The sequence below is a fragment of the Rhinopithecus roxellana genome, chromosome 20 (assembly GCF_007565055.1).
Source record: "Rhinopithecus roxellana isolate Shanxi Qingling chromosome 20, ASM756505v1, whole genome shotgun sequence".
Taxonomy (NCBI): Eukaryota; Metazoa; Chordata; class Mammalia; order Primates; family Cercopithecidae; genus Rhinopithecus; species Rhinopithecus roxellana.
Window position 1 is genome coordinate 51,173,734 of NC_044568.1, and position 22,192 is coordinate 51,195,925.

The window sequence follows — 22,192 nt, forward strand, 5'->3', positions numbered from 1 at the left end:
TAATGTGCAAAAATCACAAGCATTCTTATACACCAGAAACAGACAAACAGAGAGCCAAATCATGAATGAACTTCCATTCACAATTGCTTCAAAGAGAATAAAATACCTAGGAATCCAACTTACAAGGGATGTAAAGGACCTCTTCAAGGAGAACTACAAACCACTGCTCAGTGAAATAAAAGAGGACACTAACAAATGGAAGAACATACCATGCTCATGGATAGGAAGAATCAATATCGTGAAAATGGCCATACTGCCCAAGGTTATTTATAGATTCAATGCCATCCCCATCAAGCTACCAATGAGTTTCTTCACAGAACTGGAAAAAACGGCTTTAAAGTTCATATGGAACCAAAAAAGAGCCCGCAGTGCCAAGACAATCCTAAGTCAAAAGAACAAAGCTGGAGGCATCACGCTACCTGACTTCAAACTATACTACAAGGCTACAGTAACCAAAACAGCATGGTACTGGTACCAAAACAGAGCTATAGACCAATGGAACAGAACAGAGTCCTCAGAAATAATACCACACATCTACAGCCATCTGATCTTTGACAAACCTGAGAGAAAGAAGAAATGGGGAAAGGACTCCCTGTTTAATAAATGGTGCTGGGAAAATTGGCTAGCCATAAGTAGAAAGCTGAAACTGGATCCTTTCCTTAGTCCTTATACGAAAATTAATTCAAGATGGATTAGAGACTTAAATGTTAGACCTAATACCATAAAAACCCTAGAAGAAAACCTAGGTAGTACCATTCAGGACATAGGCATGGGCAAGGACTTCATGTCTAAAACACCAAAAGCAACGGCAGCAAAAGCCAAAATTGACAAATGGGATCTCATTAAACTAAAGAGTTTCTGCACAGCAAAAGAAACTACCATCAGAGTGAACAGGCAACCTACAGAATGGGAGAAAATTTTTGCAATCTACTCATCTGACAAAGGGCTAATATCCAGAATCTACAAAGAACTCAAACAAATTTACAAGAAAACAACAAACAACCCCGTCAAAAAGTGGGCAAAGGATATGAACAGACATTTCTCAAAAGAAGACATTCATACAGCCAACAGACACATGAAAAAATGCTCATCATCACTGGCCATCAGAGAAATGCAAATCAAAACCACAATGAGATACCATCTCACACCAGTTAGAATGGCAATCATTAAAAAGTCAGGAAACAACAGGTGCTGGAGAGGATGTGGAGAAATAGGAACACTTTTACACTGTTGGTGGGATTGTAAACAAGTTCAACCATTATGGAAAACAGTATGGTGATTCCTCAAGGATCTAGAACTAGATGTACCATATGACCCAGCCATCCCACTACTGGGTATATACCCAAAGGATTATAAATCATGCTGCTATAAAGACACATGCACACGTATGTTTATTGCAGCTCTATTCACAATAACAAAGACTTGGAATCAACCCAAATGTCCATCTGTGACAGACTGGATTAAGAAAATGTGGCACATATACACCATGGAATATTATGCAGCCATAAAAAAGGATGAGTTTGCGTCCTTTGTAGGGACATGGATGCAGCTGGAAACCATCATTCTTAGCAAACTATCACAAGAACAGAAAACCAAACACCGCATGTTCTCACTCATAGGTGGGAACTGAACAATGAGATCACTTGGACTCGGGAAGGGCAACATCACACATCGGGGCCTAGCATGAGGAGAGGGGATGGGGGAGGGATTGCATTGGGAGTTATACCTGATATAAATGACGAATTGATCGGTGCTGATGAGTTGATGGGTGCAGCACACCAACATGGCACAAGTATACATATGTAACAAACCTGCACATTATGCACATGTACCCTAGAACTTAAAGTATAATTAAAAAAAAAAAAGAAATATTCATGCAGTGAAATAATATGAAACATATTTTAAATGAGATATCTTTGTAAATCAATGTGGACAGTGTATTATGAATGAAATATATAGTTAATGAAAAAAGGAAGTGGAAGAATTGTATATGTACTATGATTCTTTTGGTATAATAATGATATTATTATTTTTATTCAAACCTGGTTGATACCAAATTGTCTAAACGATTCTCACTTATTGGAAGACAATGTACTCTCTAGGAACAAGGCCTTTAAAATTTTTTGCAAAAAAAGTTGGGGGGAGGTCTTTAAACCAAACTCATCCAATCTGCAGTCCAGAATGGCTTTGAATGTGGTCCAACACAAATTCGTAAACTTTCTTAAAACATTATGAGATTTTCTTTGCGTTTTTGTTTTGTTTGTTTTTTTTAGCTCATCAGATATGGTTAGCGTATTTTATATGTGGCCCAAGACAATTCTTCTTCCAATGTGGCCCAGGGAAGCCAAAAGATTGGACACCTCTGCAAACTTTTTATGTTAAAAAAATGTTTTGTTTAACGCCACTGTTGAACAAACAATGCCTTTGGGGATCTCAAGCTCCATTTGATTCTATGGCATTAAATGCTTGTTGTTTTCAGCTTGTATAATTAGATGCTTTCTTTATGCTGTGTACTCTGCTAAGTCTTCACAAATATCACCTAATTTCATCTTCACTGCAGCCCTCTAAGATTGTACTTCCTTATCTGGGGCTGAGTTGTTAAGAAAACTGCCCTAGACGTCCCATTCAATAAGTGACGTAACCAGGATTCAAACCCAGGTCTATCAGCCTCCCAAATCTGGGTTCTTGGCAACTCACTCATTCATTCATTTATTCACTCATCAAATATTTGCTGAGGACCCTTTTTGAGCCAAAATATACTGCACCTTTTTGTTTGCAAATGTGATTAAGAATATAAACTTTGTGGACTCACTTCTAGAGTGCATGGGAGAAGTTGGTCCCTACTTGAAGAATTCAGAGATAAAGCATGCATATTCTGTTTCTCATATATCAGATGTGGAATCTCCACAGTGGATTTGTTTTGCTCCCCGCCTCCTTTTCTTTTTTTTTTTTCTGGAGACAGAGTCTCACTCTGTCCCCAAGGCTGCAGTGCAATGGTGCGATCTTAGCTAACTGCAACCTCCTCCCCTGGGTTCAAGCAATTCTCATGTCTCAGCCTCCCAAGTAGCTGGGATTACAGGTGCCTGCCACCACGCCTGGCTAATTTTTGTATTTTTGGTAGAGACACGTTTTTTGCTATGTTGGCCAGGCTGGTCTCGAACTCCTGACCTCAGGTGATCTGCCCACCTCAGCCTCCCAAAGTGCTGGGATTACAGGCATGAGCCACCGCGCCCAGCCTGTTTTGCCTTTGTAACATCCATTTCATGACATAGAGTAAGTCCTGAACTTAAAAACATTAGGAAATGGAAACCCTAACTCAGAGGAACTAAGAGAACTTTGGGTAGAGTAAGAGGTAATTAAGACAGGTGGAGACAGAATAATGAGACCGATTTGTGAAGAATAGCAAAAGTCTTTCTGACTCAGGCTTAAAGGCTTAGGTCGGGGGGCAGGGGAAACTCAGTGTGCTAGGACTAAAACAGTTAAGAATTAAAAGGCAGCCCAGTATTTCCAGACTGAGAAGACTGCAATGCCCTTGTGGTCAGCAATGAGAGACAGATCGGGATTTCACCCATGATAAAAGCATGAGGGATGTGCCATGCAGACAACATGGAAGCCATTCAGCATGTCATGGTGCTATGGGTCATGGGGAAGCCAGGAGCCAAGTGTGAGGAGACCACCCATCTGGACCTGCACCTGCACCTGCACCTGCACCTCTAGGTCATGCTCCAGGTACCCAGGCCAGAACTCCTGGCCCATATGGCCCCAAGCTCACTCCCAAGGCCTGTGCTAGTCTTGTTCACAGCACTTCTTTTACAGATGAGCCTGAAGAGGTGGTCGAGGGATGGCTGTTTGCAAGGGATATGAGCAGAGTTTGGATGCATGGCTATGGCATCTGCACCCATGAGCCTGAGACCCCTGGCCCTGCAGAAAGGAACCAGGATAAGACAAGAAGAGGGACAGGCCATGGTCTGGGGCTGAGGACTGTCTTTCTCCGTGTGCACCTGTCAGCATGGAGCTCCTAGGAGTATGACAGTTCTGCATTCAAACCCCACCTTCCAGGTAGTCATGAAGCTCCATTTGACAAGTCAGGAGAAAAGAGTTTATTTAGCTTTTTGATTTGTAATATTAAAGTATCAGAATATAAGACGTGAGTTTTCATATTGACCCATGTCCTGCACATGTTATGGACATATCTGGCTTTGGCCCCAAATCCACTAAGATTGATGTAGCCAGTCAACAAGTCAATAGGTTTTCAGGGGCCATTGTCCCCCATGTTCTAAGAGAACCAGGCTGCTTCCGCCTGTGCTATGAGCTTCAGCAGGGGGACATCTCCACTGTGAGGGAAGGCTGGGCTGTGTGACTCACACGTGATGGGCAGAATAGTGTTTAAAAGTGTCCTACACGTAGAATGGCCATAACGCATCATCCAAGCCAAGGCGCCTTTGAGAGTTGAAAAGTATACTAATTCATTGAGATGCCAGGTCAGGAGGCAGAAACTGAGACCATCCTATGCAAACTTGGACATGGGGTCGTCTATCTAGGTAACCCTCCCAAAACCCAGAATCAGCCTTTCCAATTCTGCCAGGCCACTGCTGCAGCCACACTGGCAAGAGGGAAGCAGGAAAGCCAAGTGATCTTTTTGGTTTTCTTGGGGGAAGGTTTTAGGGAAGGCAAGTAGAAGTCAGTATGTCATGTCTGTAGCCTGGGACCGCTGCTAGAAGGAGTTTGTTTTTCCTGTTGACAAGAAGGAAAACATGGTGAAACATGTCTTTCATAAGATACATGATTTTTTTTAAGTCTTCAAAAAAGAAAAAAAAAAAAGCAGGGTTGGGGGACAAGCACAGAACTGAGCTTGCTGTGTAATCCTAGACAAGTCACTTCAGTCCGTGGGCCTCCCTTTCCTTCTCAAGAGGGAATATGAGATGGAGAACTTTGTCGAAACCACTTATCCCTGGCACCTAGCCTATTGCCTGGACCATTATCCATAGATATTTGTGGGATAAACAACAAAGAAATGAATGAATGAACCAATTCAAGGGTTAGTTCAGATGACTTCACTCAATCCTGGAATGGCAATATTTCTACCTGCTTTCATTCTCTATGGGTATAAGAATTTTAAACTCAGACTTCTTAGAAACCCTATAACCAAACCTCTCATAATTCACAAGGTCGTAGTAGAGTTGGAAAATGAAGCAAGAGGATGAGAAAGTGCTGCTGTTCTTTCAAAACTTTATTTCAAAACTTTATTTTTATTTGCAAAAAACCTTAAAATGTACAACCCTAAAAACCACTCTTTTCATTGTTGGCTTAGAACATCACCAATCTGTGTATTTCAGCCCTAGTTAACTTGGGCTACAGAGCAGTGACTAAATAGCAGGCATCCCAGAAAGGTCAGTTTTCTTAGACCAGCCACCCCTTTAGCTTGTTGCAGCTTTGCAAGAAGGGATCTGGGGCTTGACCAAGTCACAAATTGTCTGAGTTGGGCTTTTCCCCACTCATTAAATTCAAACCATTTATCAAATAAGAGACTGTTTTCTTTTTGCTTTTGATCCCCACTTGCTTAACTCTTTGAATCTGTCACCCTGGAAATTTTACCCTTCTGGGAGAGGGCTTGCTCTACGCTTTTGAAGTTAACAGAGAAAAGACAACATGAAGGAGGGGAGCAAGATGTACTACTTCGCGGCGGGCGCGGTGGCTCAAGCCTTTAATCCCAGCACTTTGGGAGGCCGAGACGGGCAGATCACGAGGTCGGGAGATTGAGACCATCCTGGCTAACATGGTGAAACCCCGTCTCTACTAAAAATACAAAAACTAGCCGGGCGAGGTGGCGGGCACCTGTAGTCCCAGCTACTCGGGAGGCTGAGGCAGGAGAATGGCGTGAACCCGGGAGGCGGAGCTTGCAGTGAGCTGAGATCCGGCCACTGCACTCCAGCCTGGGCAACAGAGCGAGACTCCGTCTCAAAAAAAAAAAAAAAAAAAAAAAAAAAAAAGGTTTCACAGAAGTGCTTGGGCTGAAAGGACTACGGAGCTGTCTCAGGCAGCTCAGCGTGTCTCACGTTTCTCCGGAAGCTCCCCCTTCAAGGGAAGCACCAAATATCCTGCCTGCACTGACTCCCCAGAGCCAGCGCTAGAACGACATGTTTCACTGGAGTCATCAACCTCATCAAGTGACATCCACAGTGTCTGGGCCCTGAAGGGCATTCAGTACATACTAGAGAGTAGGGGAATAAAGCTACAATGGAGAAGAGACCAGGCAAGGGGAACTCCAAGGTCTGTACCGAATGGTTCAACCCGCAGTGAAGCTGGAGCGCCGTTCACAGGGCGACTACAAAGTCGTGAGCCTTTGCCTCTCAGATCGTAATGGGAATGCCACCTTGGGAGGTTAATGCTCAACTCAAATTGCATTTGGAGGAGAGCAAAAAAGGCCTGGCCAGAGGCAAGAACTAGAGAGTAGTGTGGGGAGCTCTCTGGCCCAACCACAAGCCTGCGCGTAGACCACAGTACCACCCGCTGTCCCTTTATGGGAGGCGAGAGGATTTGGTCAATGTGTAGAGAAAAGCCGCCATCATTTTCTGTGACTTTAATCTAGGAGTCTTCCATTGCCTCGGGCATCTTCTGTTGGCCTACAATGTTTTCAAAGTGGAGACATCTTACCTATAAATCCCGTTGTCCTGCTGCTCTTGATAAACCCAGAAGGTCTGGCCACAGGTCTGGCCAGTGTTCCCCTGTGGAAATGAGTGCCTGGGGCTCAGCCACAGGCCCCACCACTCCCTATTGCCTGGCACCCTCTTGCCTCACCAGTCCACATTACTGTCCTCATTCTGGAAGGCAATTGGGTTTGCAATGTTTCAGACAGTTGGAAAAAATGTGCCCCCTGCAACATATTTACAAATAACGTGGAGTAGAGTCAGCCACCGTTGAAGTAGCTTGCAGAGAGACTGTGGATCGGGTCACCGATGGGGGAAGGCGACAGCCAGTCACAGGTTAACTAGGCTTTTGCTCTAGAGAGGATATATAAATATACTCCAGAGAGGGTCTGAACTTTCCCCACCTATCTGGTCCGTCTCTAATTGGTACCAATTGGTATTCCCTTACCCCTGGGCTTTCTTTGTAATAGAGACGTTGTTCTCATTTTTCCATTACAGTGACCCTCCGTTCCAAGTGCTCATCTGTAGGGGTCACTGATTTCCTGGGACAAGAATTTTCAGTTTTCTGGTGTTTAAAACATCCTGTATTCTTTCCTCCCTAAACCAGCTCCTTTATTTTAAATTGTCTGGAGCATTAAAACCCTTGAGAGCTCCTGTCAGCGTATCCACACCAGCAAGCAGAGTCGTGAGAACTCACCAGCGGTGGGGTGTGCTTTCTGCTTTATTTGTTTGTGCATTTCCAAGAAACGACACATTAGCAGAGGAATGTGTGGTGACTGGGTTCTGTCCTGGCTGGCCTTTTAACTCAGATCCAAGATAATTGTGTATAGAATTGTGAGCTGGTGATTGGCTTAAATCCCATGCCATGCCCTCTGACCTCTGACATGGTGAGGGTATCATGGGGGAGGGTGAGTTCACCTCCCCCAGGACTGCCCTGAGATCTGAGCTGGATCAGGCATCTGAAGCGTGACCCCTTCCCGAGGACAAGGCCACGTCGGGGGCAGGTGCCGGGCAGCTGACTCCAGGCAGGGGCTGAGGGACTCTCTGCCTTCTTGCTGTGTAACTGCTCCTGCTCGGCTCAGATGAAGACTGGCCACTTCAGCAATGAGCAACGGCGGGAAACAGGAAGGAACAGCGATTTGCCTTTTCCTGTAGGTGTTCCTCCGTCCCGGGCACCTCGCTTGAAAAACAAATGAAGCCCCTCAAAGTAGCTTGGGCAGGATGTGGAACCTAAAAATCCTGCCCATTTCTGTGGCAGGAACACACAGGTGACCACTGACTCGTTTTCCAAGCAATTGAAGCATTGGCGGCAACACTGCAGAGCACAGGAGAATAAACGCCGTGAAACTGAGAGAGTGAAGTGGGGTGGGGAGGGGGCCGCCTTTGTCCTCCAGTCCACCCTGTGTCCCCAGGGTTCCTGGGCTCATCCAGCCCATGGTGCTGTGGGCGGCACCAAGGTCGGAGCAGACAGTCCTTATTCTTGGAGGCATGCTCTGCCTCTCCGCCTTAGGAGTGGGTGCCCATGGGCATGCTGAGAGGGGCAGTATCGCCAGAGCCGAGGCTATTGTTGGGGGAAGCAGGGAGGATCTTCCTGAAGCATCACTAGATGACACTGAAGGGACTTTGTTTAAGGCACAAACCTGGGAATCCAACAAGAGAGGTGGAAACTGCAGAGAGATTTGGAAGCTACAGGCCCCTGGAGGAGTGTTAACTGACTTTGCCTCCCCCTCCCCCTGGGGAAGTTGAATCCTAACACAGCCTTGGGAGAGAAGGGGAAACCTCCATCCCTCAATGTGGGGTAGAGAACCCCTAAAGCCTCCGGAATCAGCAGCACCAGGTGCTTCAAGGAGTGGGGAGAAGCGGGGCCTCAGCTGCTTCCTCTGCTGCAGACAGCCAGGTGCCCCAGCTTTGGCAGCAGATGGAGGCTCGTTCATTCTCTGAAAGGCTGGCACAGGGGTCTCTGGAGCCCAGCTAGGGTGGGAGTCTGTGCAGGAAGCAGGGGATTGAAGGACTGTGACTTGTTCAGTATGGAGGCTGATCCCTCCGCACACCCAGGCCTTCACCACCCACGGACTCTCAGAACGTTAGCCCTGGGCCTCCAGATCTCCAGGCAGGCAGGAGAAGAGCCCACCATGGGGAACTGGAGTCCAAGAAGAAGTGCCCAAATGTGCTGACATTGGGGGACCCTAATGACATGGCTCCAATGGACCCCACAGGGACCCCACACTCATCACATTCTTCCCAAGCTCCTTGGGGGTACCCCTTGGCCTTCAGTGCCCTGCTCTTAAATAGGAGATGGCAACCTGGGGCCCCCATCTCACAGACACAAGGGGTCTGATTCTGTTCATGTAAAACATTCAGAACAGACAAATCCACAGAGACAGGAAGTGCTTGAGTGGTTATCAGGGGCTGCAGGGAGAGGAGTGGGAATGGCTGCTAATGGACACAAGTTTCCTTGTGGGGTGATGGGAGTGTTCTGGGGCTAGAAAGAAGCAGTGATGGCACTACATTGTGAATGTTCTAAATGCCACTAGGTTGAAATGTTTACATGGTAAAAAGGGCAAACTTTATAAGTATTTTACCACAATAACAACAACTAAAAAAAGGAACAGGAAGGTAAAAGACTATTCAGTGAGCAAAAATTTAAAATGAGAAAGGCTACCATGAATAACCTCAGAGAAAGAAAATAAAATATTATATTCATGAAGCAAAAACAGTATTCCTCACAAAGCTCTTAGCAGAGAAAAATACGATAGCCTAAGTGAAAAAGTTCAAGGCAAAAGTTGGAAGAGAAAGATAAGAAAATCTTTCTGGAAGTGAACAAAACTCCAGACTTCTTGGTGGCAACATTGGGGGGCTGGAAAATGCAGAGAAAAGCCAGAGATTGTGAACAAAAGGCATCTCCACCTGAGAATTCTCAACTCGACAAGGCCATCCATCTAACAGGAGGGTTGAAGGAGTTCAAGGGGTCAAGGAATACACTTCCTATGCACCTTTTCTCAGAAAGCTGCTGCAGGATGTCCTCCACCAAACCAAGGAGTTAACCAAGGAAGCAGAAACATGGCATCTTCCACTGGGCGGAGGTGGAGACTGCAATCAGCTGAACTGGGTGCCTGCATCAAATAAGGAAATGTATATATGTATGTGAATCACATATATACGTATGTGTGATTATATATACGTATATAATTTTAAAATTTGTATTTATAAAATTATAAAATCAATGTTTAAAATTATGTTGTAAAATATTCACATAATATAAATTATATTGTACATTATATACAACATTTAAATATTAAAATTACAATTATGTTTAAAAATATTCAAATATAATATAAATTATATTGTACATGATATAAATTTAATATTATATTTATCGGTATATAATTTGTATAAGACAAATTATCTTAGATCAGAGTTTCTTGCCCTTGGCATTGCCGACCTTTGGGTGGAATAACTCTTTGTTGTAGGACACCATTTAGTCCCCGGTAGCATCTTCTCAGTAGAGACCAGGAGCACTCTCCCCTCCAAGTAATGGCAACCAAAAACCTCTGCAGACATTGCCAGTTGTCCCTGGGCAGCAAAATCACCCCTGGTTGGGAACCCCTGCCCTAGGTTAACTGCTGTACTAGCGTAGTGAGTTTCCACTGCCACCTTACTCACACCCAGGGCAACAAGCAGTGCCTTATTCCCCAAAATATCCATAAAATATCCAGGGCAAAGTAAGAACTTAGATGCAGTTTCCTATCAGCCCAAATAGTTGCATGATCATTACATCGACATAATCTACTGAAGTGCAGAATAATTGTTTTTCTGATTTTCGTGCTTGATAACATGTTAATGTTTCTCTGGAGGAAGACTGACTCTACCTCCAGTAAAACCACATGCTGACGGTGCATGTAAATAGATTCTTTAAAAAATGCTCACATAAAATTCAAAGTTGACCACACATTTTTCTTTTAAATTCCTTGAAGAGGTTTGAATATTGGGGAAAGGTTGGTTTCTGTTGCTTAGAAATACGTACAGCACCAGCTGGGCACAGTGGCTCAGGCCTGTAATCCCAACGCTTTGGGAGGTCAAGGTGGGCAGATCACGAGGTCAGGAGATCGAGACCTTCCTAGCTAACACGGTGAAACCCCATCTCTACTAAAAAAATACAAAAAATTAGCAGGGCGTGTTGGCGGGCACCTGTTGTCCCAGCTGCTCAGGAGGCTGAGGCAGGAGAATGGCGTAAACCCGGGAGGTGGAGCTTGCAGTGAGCCGAGATTGTGCCACTGCACTCCAGCCTGGGCAACAGAGTGAGACTCCATCTCAAAAAATAAAAAAGAAAGGAATATGTACAGCACCATAAGCTCTGGGCAAAAACATTCAAAGATGGGTCTTTTCATGTTGATTTTGAGGTAGGATTCAAGCTGATTTATGAAAAGTGACTAGTTAGGCTGAATTACCAGATAAAACCTTCCCAGGTCCCCTGCGCAGAAGGTGCCAGGAGAATATCTCCTTTGCAATGCAGCTAGGCACATGCAATCAGACATCCACAAAGAGTGCAGTGTCTATGCAGAATGCACAAATTCCAACTCCAGGTCCCTGGAGATGCTTGGGATTTGGGAAGGGAAATGATTGGATCTCAGTCTCCTGTACCCTGTCGGTGGGTATACAGTGTGGCTGTGAGTTGCAGCACTTCGGCTTTTGCTGCCTGCGTTGCCTCATCAAATGTATATGACAATCGGAGCCACCTGGTAGGAACACTGTGAGGATTAGGTGTTGAGAATGGTTCAGTGCCCAGGAGGTGCTCACCACAGTGTCTGGCATTTGGTAGTTTGTGGTTGTCATCGTTGTGAAAGTTATTTTATGATGTAACTATTGTGTTCATGGCACAGTGCACAGGCACCAAGCTCTTTAAAAACCAAGAACATAAGCCTGGTGGAATGACCAGTTAAGCAGTCCCCTGGTGATTAACACCCCTTCCAATCCGCCCCCCACCACAGTGCCCCAATGGCTGAGAAGTGCTTTTTCTTAACGTTTCCATTCTTGAGTCTTTGTCAACGATCACAAGTGGCAAATAAGATTGAAAGACATGCACCAACAATTATAATTATGAAGTTATTAATGATATTAATAGTTAGCACTCCTATAATGTCATTTCTAATGGTAATATAAGTATTACAAAATGTATAAAAATGGAATTCAAAATTGCACACACATACACAGACATGTAAAGCTGGAAATAAATATTCCAACATCTTTGGCACAACCTTGATTGATAAGATTATAGTCACTTTGAAATTTTATTTTATACATTTATTTTGTGTTTCCTAATTTTTCCACAAATTATTTTTTAATTAGAAAACAACAGTTTGTTATTATTTTTTTTTCTTTTGAGATGGAGTCTTGCTCTGTCACCAGGCTGGAGTGCAGTGATGCAGTCTTGGCTCACTGCAACCTCCACCTCCCAGGTTCAAGTGATTCTCCTGCCTCAGCCTCCCAAGTAGCTGGAACTGCAGGCATGTGCCACCATGACCAGCTAATTTTTGGATTTTTAGTAGAGACAGGGTTTCACCATGTTGGCCAGGATGGTCTCGATCTCTTGACCTCGTGATCGGCCTGCCTTGGCCTCCCAAAGTGCTGGGATTACAGACATGAGCCACTGTGCCCAGCCAACAATTTGTTATTTTTAAAAACCAGGGTGTTACTAAGACTGATTTTGTTGGTGGCTTAACTTGAGATTTCCGGGAAGACTCCTTGGAAGGAGGTGATGTTTACTCAAGTGAATCTATTTGAAGGGGTCTGCTTGTAAAGGTGCCAACTGTCTTTTTTTGCCATTGCTTAAATTACACTAAGTACGTTGATAATATTATAATTAATAAGTCAGTAAAAACAGATCTCACTGCAATTTTTTTCAAGAGTGATTTTTAACTACATAGGTTTTTACCGTTCTCATGGGAGATAAGGCCTCTTTCTCTCTCTCTCTCTCACACGCACACACATGCTCTCTCTCTCACACACACACACACGCACGCGTGCATATCTCCTCCACATCCACACACCAGTAGCCAGCGAGCCCACGTCCAGCCACCACAGCCAGCTGGCCACTGAGGCTGCAACACTCTGGCTGTGATCTGGGCCCACAGCTGCCTCTGCCAACCTTGGTTTCCCCACCTGGAAATGGGGACCAAGAATTCCCTGAGGATGCAACAAACGTGTTCTCCCAGAATCAATGATCTCAGTGACGGGTTCTCAAACTTTGTGCTACGTGAAAAACAGGGATCTGTTGTGTTGGAAGGATATCCAGTTTTTCCGAGCCCTTTTTTTGAACCCAAGAGAAACTCAAACCCTAGAAACTCTCAGAGCCTCCCTAGTGGTCTTTCTGTAATTAATTATGTGGGTGCATTTATTTCTCCCCAAATGCTGAACGTTCTTATTATAACTATGGTCAAAGCTGGGGGCCCCTGCAGAGCAAATCCTATCCCCACCAAAATGCCTTTGATGTCCAGGCCAGGAAGATGTGATTGTGGTTCTGATGGGAAACACAGAGTTTGCCTGCATGTGGGGCGTTTCAAGATTGGGGTGATTAAACTCGGGAAGACGCAATCAAACCCTGTGTGTGAGTGTCCTGGGGCTTTCTTAACAAAACACCACAAACTGGATGTCTGAAAGCAATGGAAATGTGTTGTCTCACAGTGTTGGAGGCCGAAAGTCTGAAATCAAGGTGTCGATAGGGCTGATTCCTTTGGAGGCTGTGAGGGAGGGTTTTCCCCAGCCCCCCCCCCCCCCCCCCGCAGCTTCCAGTGGTTGCTGGAGACCTGTGGTGTCCCTCAGTTCGCAGAAGCATCACCCTGAGTTCTGCCTTCATCTTCATGTGGTGTTGCCTCCTGTGCGCGCCTCTGTGAGTTTCCATGACCATCTTCTTATAAGGACAGCAGTCATATTCAATTAGGGGCCCACCCTACTCCAGTATGACCTCATCGTAACTAATTATATCTGCAACGACCCTCGGATAAGGTCACCTTCGGAGGAACCGGGGCGTTAAGACTTCAACGCACCTTTTTCTGGAGGACACGGTTCATCCCCTAACAACCCTGAATTCCCCCATACCCCAGCACCTCTGAGAACCTCTTGCTTTTTTTCTGGAAACCCACAATGACTGCCCTGGAGCAAGCGGGGTCCTTGTCCGTCCTAGCAGCAAACTCTCCTAAAGGACTCCTCCCAAACCCTGGTTTTCACGGTTTAAAGGAGGCCTAACATTGTAGCCGTGGTTTTAATTAAGGGTTGATGGGCCATGTCATGACATCATCAATAAAATGAGTATAATAAAAAGAAATAACTTAATATGGGGTGTGGGAAGGCGGCCCAGAATTTGTCATGAAATTGCATTATGTAGGCAATAAAATGCCATTTTAGAAAACACTGGTACCGTGCAGGCTGCCAAGGGCCGCCCTTTGTTTACTAAGAAGTTCCACTCATGTTTGCCCGCTTTCCACAGCGCATTCAGCCCAGACAGTGCCCTCGAATGTGGAATCTGGTTTGCTCCCCAGTTGAATTGAGCAGGTTAATTCCAAACCACAGTGTCTGAGTCAAGTCCCTTTCTGGAAGTCGAGCCCTGGAATTATCGGTATCCTCTTGCCATGGGGGCCGTGGTGTGACGATGCCATCTGGGAGCCCTGTGTCCTAGCATCCTGCCTGGGAAACCAGACTGAGACTCCCGAACAGAAGCTGGAAGAGCAGTGCCCGGGTTGACATTTAGACTCAACCTTAAATATGGGACTGGGGGGCTTCCTGGGCTAGATTCGCCCGTGACTCTCATTTCCTGAAAGCTACTGAACCAACAGGAATCTTGTGATGTTTTTTGGACTCACTTCTCTGTGTGCATTGTTTAGAAAAACTGCTTTCTTGGGAACTAGAAAGGCTTGGTAACCATGTTGCATTCTGAATGTTATTGTTGGAGGTCCCAAATCCTGGGAACTAGAAAGACTTGGTAACCATGTTGCATTCTGAATGCTGCTATTGGGGGTCCCAAATCCCCGGGCCGTGGACTGGTACTAATCTGTGGCCTGTTAGGAACCAGGCCGTACAGCAGTAGGTGAGCAGCAGGCAAGTGAGCGAGGCTTCGTCTGTATTCACAGCCACTCCCCACCGCTCAAATTACCGCCTGGGCTCCGTCTCCCGTCAGATCAGCAGCGGCGTTAGATTCTCATAGGAGCATGAATCCTGTGAACTGCGTATGTGAGGGATCTAGATCACACACTCCTTGTGAGAATCTAATGGCTGATGACTTGCCACTGCCTCCCACCACCCCCATGGGACCATCCAGCCACAGGAAAACAAGCTCAGGGCTCCCACCAATTCTGCATGATCATGAGTTGTATAATTATTTCATTATGTATTACAATGTAATCATAATAGAAATGAAGTACACGATTAATGTAATGCACTTGAATCATCCCGAAACTGTCCTCCCCACCCCTGGTCCTGGAAAAATTATCTTCCGTGAAGCCAGTCCCTGGTGCCAAAAAGTCTGGGGACCATTGCTGCCTTTGAAGAACTTTGATCCACAGGAGTGTGGTCGGAGCCCACAGACCAGACCTGGGAATGAGGGCCTCTGCTTAGGATTGCCTCCCGGTGTGTCTTTTACCAATGCAATCGGGGGCTGAAACGCAGTTTGGGTCCCACCATTCATGCCATAAGCCACTGTAACCGCTTCTGTGCAGAGCGGAGGAATTTTCGCAATTTGCCCATCCAAAGGGGTCTCTTTATCTAATTGGTATAAAGACGCCTTATAGGCTGGCATAGGTCGTCAGTGGAAAGAATTTGAACAGCATAGACCAGGAGGGTGGACACGCTGTTTTCAAATTTAACTCCTCTGTTCATTCAGACAACAGATATTTAATTCAGCACCTACTATGCCCCTGTGCTGTGGCATTCACAGGCAAGGAGGACTGGACCTGGAAGGGGCCTCTGGGTCTCAGAGGACAGGACATGAACCAGTGAGCAGAGGTTACCTGGAGGCTGACTGCAGCTCCTCAGATGGAAAATGCTGCATTGGCCAGGACACCTCTTGAAGAAATAATTTGGAATTGTCTAGAAAGTCGAAGTTGAGGACATCCTATAATTTGTAATTCCATTCCTAAGCATATCCCCTGGCAAAGCTTGTGTCTCGGTGCACCAAGATATCTGTGTGAGCTCCTGGTAGCACTGTCTTTAGCTGCCTCAAGCTGGAAATGACACACTTGTTACAATAATCTAAGAGAGGGAGGGAAGGAGAGCTCCCACCTGTGGATGGTGCAGCTTGGCTGGGCCCATGGAGCTCCAGCGCAGGGCGTTTCCTTCCCATCCTCCTGCCCTACAAATGGCAGACTTCTTCAGACAGCCCCCACAATCGTTCAAACTAACTCCCAATATGAACCCATATGTGTGCGTGTGTGTGCGTTTGTGTGTGTAAAATGTACCGGTCAGGGTTCACTCTGAGAGATTTTGCTAAGAAGCCTGACTCCCCACTTGTTAATTAGATCGTCTAGATCTTGGATCCATCATTCAGCCGCCTGGAATGGGAATCATTACCCCTTCAGAGAGACTAAATGAGAAGAAATATAGAAAGTTCTTAGCACTTGACCATTTCCATAAAAGTCTCCTAACAAATGTTAGGTATTGTGACAGTTATTATTACAAATTATAGTAATTTTGTGGGAAAATTAGATGGAGCCCCTACAGAGGACTGGGTGGATGGTGTCCCCGACAACACACATACAGGAAAATGAAAGCAGTGCTGGGAGACCCTGGCAGGGCAGCAGGACACCAAGTATTATTTTCTGGGAAACTCATTTGCAGCATGTCAATGAAAGATCAAATTTAAATGCAAAGTCCCTTGAGAAAGGGAACACACAGACGTATTTCACCTTCATTCTCTGACAGATTTTACTTTACAAAAGTGGCCATGACAGTACTTCCCTCGTTCATGGTTCTCTTACAAAGTGCTGTTCCCATGTTGCCATCAAGAGCTGCGCTGTAATCCTCTTCCCCGGACCCTGGGCTGGCTTTAGTGACTTGCTCGATCAATAGCTGCAGAAGTGGCCTTCTGGGACTCACAAGAATGGATCACAGGAAGGCTGACAGCTTCCTCCTGCATCTCCTGAGATGCTCACTCTGGTGGACACAAATGCCATGCAGAGGAAAGACCAAGCCACGTGGAGGGGTCACGTGAAGGTTCTAATCTGCCACCTGCCGAGATTCCAAGTGACGTCCAGCCCCAACCACTGACATATGTGTGCACCCTCCTGGATACCCATCTGACATGACAGTCAACATCAGATGACAACCAGATGAGAGACCTCTAGCAGAGCTGCCCAGCTGAGCCCTTCCCGAATTCCCAACCCATGAAATCATGTCGCTTTCAATCCTTAAGTGGTTTGTTATACACCAAGAGATAACCAGAACACCTACTAGAGTAGGAATAACTGATGACCAGAAATGCAGGGAGCTGATCTTGAAAGGGAGTTGTATGTATGTATGTATGTATGTATGTATGTATGTATTTTGAGATGGAGTCTCACTGCGACGCCTAGCCTGGAGTGCAATGGACCAATCTCAGCTCACTGCAACCTCCCGGGTTCAAGAAATTCTCCTGCCTCAGCCTCCAGAGTAACTGGAATTACAGGCACACGCCACCACACCCAGCTTATTTTTGTATTTTTAGTAGAGACAGGATGTCACCATATTGGCCAGGCTGGTCTTGAACTCCTGACTTCAAGTGATCTCCCCACCTTGGCCTCTGAAAGTGCTGGGATCACAGGCATGAGCCACTGCACCCAGCCTTTGAAAGGGAGTTTGAGTGAGATGTATGTTGGGGGTTTGAAGGTGGAGCAGGAATTACTGGGGGTGGGGATGGGGAAGAAGGGAAGGCAGATGCAATCTGTAGATGTTAGGGCTTTAGAGAAATGATGGGCTTTGTCCAAAGTCACAGCTGATTTACAGTGGGGTTTGCAATGCGAATGTAAACATTTGCATTTTCACGCAGATGGTTCCAAAGCTGTGTCCTTCCCGGTGCATGCACTGTTCCTGGAGGTGATGCTGACGCTGGCCAGAGTGCAGAGAGGGTGGACTGTGCGCTGCTGAAGAGTGCCAGCTCAGGGCTGGAATCTCGGCTCCACTGCTCCCTATTTGAGGACCCTGAGCAAGTTATTTACCTCCCTGGGCCTTAGTTTTCCCATCTGTGAAGCGGGATAGTAACAGTAGCTACCTCTCATGGGGCTGTCCTGAGGAATGAATGAGGAAATGCAGCTTCCTGACTTGGCTTAACAGGTCAGGGCCACACTGTCCAATATGGTAGCAATTAGCTAAATAATTTTAAAGAATAATTTGGCTAGGCACAAAAAAATACAAAATTAGCCAGGTATGGTGGCAGCCACCTGTAATCCCAGCTGCTTGGGAGGCTGAGGCAGGAGAATCCCTTGAACCCAGGAGGCAAAGGTTTTAGTGAACTGAGATCGCGCCACTGTACTCCAGCCTGGGCAAGAGGCTCCGTCTCAAAATAAATAAATAAATAAATAAATAAATAAATAAATAAATAAATAAATAATTGAAGTAAAACTTTAAAATAATAATTTGAAATAAATTAAAATTAAACCAACTAAACTAAAATTCAGTTTCTTAATTGTGCAGCCACGTCTGCCTAGTGGCACAGATACAGAACTTTCCATCCACGGCCACGTGTGGGGGCCGGCCAGGGTGTGCACCCTGGAGCCTAGGAGAGGTGACTGTGGGTCTGTGGACAGGCCTGCCTGGAAATGGGCAGACCTTGGCCAACCACACCATCTTCCCAGGGCTGCCCCGGTGGGAACCAATGCCCTTGTTTGAGAACCGAGGTTCTACTTCCTGACTTCCCTCTCCAGCTTTATTTCTAAGCAAGGGCTCACAAAGGGATGCCATACCACTGGCAAGACAGAGCTCGGCTCTCCCACGTTTTTGGCAAATCTTTGGGAAAATGGGGAAAGTATATACTCTGAACTTTTCTATTATTCATTGAACAATTCAGTAAAGGTACTTAGCACCTGGCACATGCTTTTCTTGGCACTGGGGAGAGAGTAGGGAACAAGGCTAACCAAAGCCCTCACTTTCGTAGACGTTGTACCCCAGTGGTGAGAGAGAGAACAATATATAAGTAAACATAGGATAAATGTGGTAAAATATAAGTAAATAATGTAATAATTTCAGACTGTGTTAAATGTTATGGGAAAATGTAGAACCCGATGATGAATCTCTGGGGAGGGGTGAGTGCAAACCTAGGGCCTAGCGCAGCTTCTCTAAGGTCATAGCCAAGCAGGAGGATGAGCCACTTTTGTGCGTCTCCTTGAGAGGAGGGTGTGAATGGCCCTTCAAGGACATTTGGAAGCTCCATGCTGGACAGGAGCTGGGGTTGGAGGAGCAGACAAAGAGGCTGTGCAGCCAGGGTGGGTTGGGGTCTGAGGCTCAGGTTGTGGAGGTGGACAGGGCCAGACCCCACAGGACATGGGCCACAGTGAGGAAGTTCAAATGTAGCCCAAGTGCAAAGGGATGTGGCACAAATCTGCTAGCAATGGCGCATGGGGACATCTGCTGTGCTAATTCTTTCTCCAGTCTTCCCAGTCTGCATGGGGTCACGGGGAAGTGCTTTAGACAAACGTGTAATAAAAAATGTTCCTAAAAAGATGTTCCCTGCTCTTCCTGGATGGATTTCTCTCTCTTCCCTTTCTGGATATCATTCGAACTTAGTGCCCAAAGGAAATGAGACATGCCCCTCCTTCCATTTAGCCAGCTCCATCCCCTCCCCGAATTTGGCCTCCTCTGTCAGCTTCTTCTTCCCTGGGATACAGGGAGGTCCTCTGGGGCCTGAATTTCTCATCATCTTAGTCCTAGAGGCTGGACATCAGGTTCCAAAACAAAGAGCAAGAAAGGGGCCAGAGAAGAAAGGATGGTTTCAGGACATCTGGAGAACCCAGAGGAAGGGGGTCCGCCCCAAACAGGTTAGGGGTGAGTGAGGTGTGTGGCCGGTGCCCAGTGGGCTGGAGGTGCACCCACATGTGACTGCTTTCACACATACGGACTGGCTCCAGAAGGACAGGAAGAAAGCGATGCTGCTGCCTCCCGGGAGGCGGCCGGGGCAGCTGAGGGAAGTGTGAGCAGGGTGAAGCTATTTTTCACTGTAAACCCTTTTGTACCTTGTACATGTTGTCCTGAGTACATGAACGACCTATCCAAACCATGCACAGAGAAAAGAAGGAGGCGACGTGGAAGCCGACGGCCCTCTCCCAGGAGGTCATGCTGTATGAGTATGTTACGTTTCAGGAGGACATATCGTTTCGTGGTGAAATCACATGATCTTACGTACAGAATCTTGAATCTAAAAACAAACGTTAAAGATCAGCCCCAGTCCTCTCCTACGGTACCACTGACTTGCTGTGTGACCCTGGGGAAGTGACCTAACTATAATTGCCTCAGTTTTCCTTCCGTTAAAATGGGGATAATCATACTGACCTGCCTCCATGGGCAGTTTTGAGGTGTGACTAATGTTCTCCATAAAGCCTTTTGGGATCTTTTGGCAGAGGAATTCTCAAGACCTAGACCTGCGTATTTTCATAATAGCAATATCCACCATGAATTTGGAATGTCCATGTGGCCCGGATACTCTCATTGGTCAATATGATTTTCCAAGAAATTGAATGAACCCATTGGAGAAGTGGTGGGTAACTAGCCAGAAAAAAATCAGAGAATGCATAAACTCATTGCCATCGAAACGTATGTAGGATACCCTTTCTTTGACTGAGTGGGTTTTTCCCCTTTTTATGTGGGATAGTAGTTATTTGTAACCTAAGAATAATTTTGGAATAATTTCTATTAATATCAGCTCTGAAGCTACTTGTACTGATCTGAGAACGTGTTTGTTTATAATAACAGCAAAGTGAATCTCTCTCTCACGCACACACACACAGAAGATCAGGCTCAATCCTCACACCACAGGCAATTACAGACCCAGAGATGTGATGAGACGTGCCCGAGGCCACACATTGGGTTTGGGCACATAATGGGATTAACCCCCAGGTCTTCTGCCGCCCGCCTCCTGCTCTCAGGAGACGCTCTGATGTGGGGAGTTTGGACTAGATGTTCTGCCTGGAACTTTCCATCTCTACGTTTCTGTAACCCTGTGGTGATAAAGGAGAAATGATCCTTGTGGTGGTTTCCACGTTTTCCAAGAGAAAAATAGAGACTTATCTGACCCGGCGTCTGTGACAAGTTCGTGGGCAAGAAGACTCTGGACGTGAACTTTGGAGGACGGAGCAGGGGGCCCTGGGGCTGTGTTGGTGGTTTATGGAGCATGAGGAGGACTGGGAGGCTTTTAGGGCCAAACACAGCAAAATATAGAGGATTTTGTGTTGAGTGACTGGGATTTAATGCGTAACAATTATTGGAATGAATACAAAATACTTTCTTAATTTATTCTTATTTAACCTTGTTTATATAGCAGTTCCTTTGTCAGGAACCATTCTGAGCACTTCACAAACATTAATTTGTGTAATAGGAGCACTACATGACGGTAATCTCAAATGTGAAATTTTGGAGTCAAAAAGACTCCAAATTTAGTGAATTTTTTTAAAATTCCACACTTGAGATTAGCAGCATGTAGTGTTCCTATTACACAAATCAATGTTTGTATTTAAATCCTGGCTCTGCCACTCATGAATTGTATGACTGAGGCCAACTTACTTAACCTCTCTGACCCTCAATTTATTCATCTGTAAAATGGGGATATTATCAATTATCACCTGGACTTTTAAGAAATGGAATGTCTTAGTTTGATCCATGTGAGTTTACTCACTTTCAGCCTATTTGATGTATAAAGCTGGAAATTTTGTGGAGTTAAACTAACATTTAAAGAGCTTAGCAGAATGTCTAGCACTTGGGAAGTGCTCAATAAATAATAGCTTTTTAAAAGTTTATTTTGTTTGAGAGACACTAACAAACAACAAAAATTCTTCTTACATGTAAGACCTTGCATTTTAGCCAGGCATGGTGGCTCCCACCTGTAATCTCAGCACTTTGGGAGGCCGAGGTGGGAAGGTTACTTGAAGCCAGGAGTTGGAGAGTAGCCTGGGCAAAAAAGCAAGACCCCATTTCTTTTTTTTTTTTTTTTTGAGACGGAGTCTTGCTCTGTGGCCCAGGCTGGAGTGCAGTGGCCGGATCTCAGCTCACTGCAAGCTCCGCCTCCCGGGTTCACGCCATTCTCCTGCCTCAGCCTCCCGAGTAGCTGAGACTACAGGTGCCCGCCACCTCGCCCGGCTAGTTTTTTTGTATTTTTTTAGTGGAGATGGGGTTTCACCGTGTTAGCCAGGATGGTCTCGATCTCCTGACCTCGTGATCCGCCCATCTCGGCCTCCAAAGTGCTGGGATGACAGGCTTGAGCCACCGCGCCCGGCCATAAGACCCCATTTCTACCAATTTTTTTTTTTTTTTTAAAGAATTAGCCACGTGTGGTGACTCATACCTGTAGTCCCAGCACTTTGGGAGGCAGAGGCAGG